Source organism: Gekko japonicus, unplaced genomic scaffold (genome assembly GCF_001447785.1).
Source record: "Gekko japonicus isolate JY-2015 unplaced genomic scaffold, Gekko_japonicus_V1.1 scaffold1149, whole genome shotgun sequence".
Taxonomy (NCBI): domain Eukaryota; kingdom Metazoa; phylum Chordata; class Lepidosauria; order Squamata; family Gekkonidae; genus Gekko; species Gekko japonicus.
Window position 1 is genome coordinate 416,372 of NW_015167084.1, and position 4,495 is coordinate 420,866.

The window sequence follows — 4,495 nt, forward strand, 5'->3', positions numbered from 1 at the left end:
AACGAGGTGGAAGCGGGCATCTTGGGAGCGTCCCAAGACACGCCCGCTCGCAGCGCAGTACCGCACAGACTCCTTCTGTCCTCCTTTTATTCTTAGCCAACCAGACTTTCTCTAATCCAGGGGTGTCAAACATGCAGCCAATGGGCTGGATCAGGCCCTCAGAGGACTCCTATCTGAAAATGGCTAAATGCCTGACTTATCTGGATGTGCCACCCTATAAAAGAGCTCTTACCCTGGCTCGTTGTGCAGCTATTCCCTCTAAGGTTTTAGAAGGAAAATATAGAAAGATACCATATGAAGACAGGTGCTGCCCACCCTCTATAGGAGAAGGGGAATCAATGTCCCACAAGTTCTTTCGCTGTCCTTTTCATCAGGTTTATAGGGATAAGCTTATTGCCCCCCTCTTGGATAGACCAGCACTTGATGCAGATAGTGCTGATCGAGAGAGACTTTTAATACGTAACAAATACATTTTTCCTCTCAGCGCCCCTGAGCACCCTTCTCTCCAGACCAGCAATCCCTGAGCGCCTCTCACTCCCAGACTGTCTCCCAGGTCCTTTGCACCACAACCTTAAGTGCTCTCCCCAATAATTGGCATCACCCTTTCCCCCCAGGTGCAGTCATTTCTACCCCTGACACTCTTAATTCCAATAGTATCCTTTCTTCTCTAACTGCTGCCGCATGAATCAGCCATTCCCTTCCAGCCATTGGCCTTCCTTGCCATATCCTGCCAACAGGGCAGCTACCCACCTCTACCTGCCTTGCTTCCCCTCTCCCCTGACCCAGCGGTGTGCCCTTGCCCTCTGACCTGCCACACTCCTCTTGAAAGTCTCCTTACTCCTAGGGATACAGTTTAAGTAGCCCTGCCTATGCCTTTTCTGTTGTTATGTAAGAGCCTCCCAGAAGTGAAGAAGCAGACACTTACTATTGGGGCCTTCCAGCAAGTCTGCAAAATCTAGTACTATATACTGGTTAGAATGTTGGTCTAGGATCTAGAAGATTCTGGGTTTGAATCTCCATTCAGCCATGGAAACTTGCTGGGTGACCTTGAGCCAGTCACTCTCTCTCAGCCTAACCTACCTCACAAGGTTGTTGTGAGGAGAGAATGGAGGAAAGGAGAACCATGTAAGCCACTTTCGGTCCCCTTTGGAGAGAAAAGTGGCGTACAAAAAGGAGTAAAACAAAATAAAAAGCTAACCCTAACTAACTTCTCGGAGCTGCGGTGGCTCAAGTGGTTAAGACGCTGAGCCGCAGGCTGTGGAAGGTCGGTAGTTCAGCAGTTTGAGACCCAAGTGTGCCGCGTGACGGAGTGAGCTCCCGTCTCTAGTTCCAGCTGCTGCCAACCTAGCAGTTCAAAAGCAAGAAATTGCAAGTAGATAAATAGGTACCGCTTCAGTGGGAAGGGAACAGCATTCTGTGCGCCTCGGTGTTTAATCAGGCCGGCCACATGACCACGGAAACGTCTTCGGACAGCACTGGCTCTTTGGCTTGGAAACGGAGATGAGCACCGCAACCCTAGAGTCGGATTCGACTGGCTTTCGAGCAAGGGAAACCTTTACCTTTAACTACTCCTCAATTTCTCATTATTCCATTATTGCTTTAAAAAGCTCAATTTAATTGAATCTTGGAGCCAGTATAGAAAGTAACTGATTAAGTGAATACATCCACTTTGAGATAACTTACTGTTTGTTATTGTTATTGTACTGTGTTAATATGGTACTGCTCGAAAAGTTATGTTATGTTTTCCATTTAATTGTACTTCTCTCCAAAGTTCAGCCTTGTATAACTTACTTTTTCTTGTAAATGTTTCATGATGTTTATTGTATGTATGTATCCACGGGGTGCTGGTAGGGATGTCCCCACCCCTGATGAATTGTGGCCTTAGATAGGGATAATGGATAACTGTATAGCCGCTCAGAGACCCCTTCGGAGATTAGAGCGGGATAGTAAGACGAAAGTAATAAATAAATAAATAAACTTATTTTAACAAAAAAAAGTGAATACATCCACCACCAGTAAATGGGGTAAAGTTTACATAAAAACAAGCAATGATAACTATGCACATTTAATTTTCTATCATAGAACAAAATGTTATGATACAAAAGGATAAGCTTTGTACTTATACTGACAAATGCTGAGACACTACAATAAAATCACTGATAAAACTGTAGGCATCAGAATGAAACTTCTAAGTGCCAGGGCAACCTGGCACCTGGGATTTGTTGAGCCCTGTGCTAGAGACCCATCTGAACAATTTTTCCTTAAGAATCACCTGCCAACTTTTCTCCTAGTCCAGGCTTCATCACAACTGTAATTTCCTCCAACAATGATTGCAGGCAATCACACCACAATTGTCCCAAAATGTCACCTGTACTATTCTGTAGCAGCACAGTAAAACAATAAGCATCCTTGTTATAAATAAAACGGTTTAAAAAAAGAATAAAGGATACATTCCCGGAGATAGAAAGGATTGGGTTTTTGTGTTCCATCTATGTGCCCAAGAGCTCTTCAAATAACCCTACAAAAAATTCTACAAAACAAGGCAACTGTGTCTATAAATCTTCTTTCTCAATAGTTTGTCACACTCTAGCATGGCAAACAGGACCAAAGGACATGACTTAGTTATCAATGGTTCCTACTTTGTTGTTGTTTTTAAAATAAACTGGTTGAGGTCTAGGATACAGCAGAGAGCAAACCTGCTTACCCGATACCAAATGTCGCTTCTGCAGTCACACCCCCGTCTATGAATATGGTAGTTGTGCGTCTAAGCAGGAATTCTTAGGCCCCATTCACACGGAGCATTTGCCGCGCTAAAGATACGGATGATAGGCGGATTTTCCGGGCGCGATCACACCGCAACATCTGGGAAGTGTAGTGCACCCGTGGCTAACCCGTGGCTTCGTGCTGAAGATACGGAGTAAAAAACTAGTACTTACAATGTACTAGTTTCCGGAAAACGCGAGGCAAGGGCGGGAGTTTGATCGTGTCCCGTCCTAGTCCCGTCGCAAACCAGTTAGTGTTTTTTTTAAGTCTCCACAGGATGCGCACAAACGATCATGCGCATGCTCACCTTTTGGTGAGGAAAAAATATTCCCGTTTGCCACGGAAGCGGCGCCTAGTGATTGCTGGTGTGATCGCGCCGCGCCACTTCTTTGCTGCGCTGCAGGATAGCCGTGTGTTCGGCACCTCACGGCCTAACCACGGACCTCGACGGGATGGGACGTGTGATTGGGCAGCCGTGCGTTATTTTGCTCCTGGGCAAACAGCCACACTCCCCCCCCCCCGCACTTTCCGGCCCGTGTGACCGAGGCCTCAAGCCGCCCTGTCTGAACATCATTCCCCCAACACTCTACAGGTTTGCTGTAATCACTGATAATGTATTATATGCAGGGCTATTTTTGGGCAGGAACGCACAGGAACGGAGTTCCGGCTGGCTTCAGAGTTGCCCACGCCCACTACAGCCAAAACCTGTGCAGAGGGAAGGCCTGTAGAGCAGACCCCCCCTCTGAGGTGGGGTGGGCCAGGGGGGGCCCTGGAAGGATTGGGAGGCATTTAAATGCCTCCCCTTGCCTCCCCTGGCCTGTCCAAGGTCCAGCTTGCCTCGGCGCCCCCGCAGCCATGGGGCACCCAGGTAAGCCAAGGGCAGGCAGTTTAAACTGCCTTCCCTTCCCTTGGTGGGGGGCCCCCTTGCCCGGGCTGTGGGGCCCGGGCAAGCCAAGGGCAGACATGGGGGTGTGGCCTAATATGCGAATGAGTTTCTGCTGTTGGGTGTGGCCTATTATGCTAATGAGTTCCTGCTGGGCTTTTCCTACAAAACAAAGCCCTAAATATGTCAAGCTCTCAGAATACTCTGGAAAACGCTATGATGACTATTGAGGTGTTGTAAAAATTGCAACCCCGGGGCTGCCGAAGGGGAGAGGCCCTTTTCACCATTTCACTGCTGCACCTTGTGTGACTCCCCCCTCCAAAGCTCAGGCCCCAGGACCCACAGGCCCGGCACAGAAATTAAAGGCCATCCAGGGAGGCAAGTGTCTTTTGCTTCCCACAAGTGCAGTCGACTAAAGGAACATTTGGGGGTGTCGGCCGGCCCCACCGCTGCCACACTCCACGAGAAGCGAAGGGCGAGATTCTCCTCTCCCCTAAGGAACTACTGTGAACACGCCTACTAGCAACAGCCCCCCTCCCTGCCTACCAATGTTCCCTCTAAGCTGTGGAGTCTTGTGAGCAAAATTCTACTTGGTGAGCTACTGGCATTAAAGTTGTGAGCGAGCGATTCGGCTACTGTATCAATGAGTTTGCTCTGGAGCCATCCTTACTGAGCTAAGACAAAAATGTGTGAGCCAGAGGCTAAAAAACTGTGAGCTAGCTCACACTAACTCAGCTTAGAGGGAACACTGCTGCCTACCCACCAGTCCCACAAGACCAGTCCCCATGCCCTCCCTAGTTTCAGCCTCCAAGAAGGTGGGTCACTCAGTGTGGAATTGCTGACTGGCAG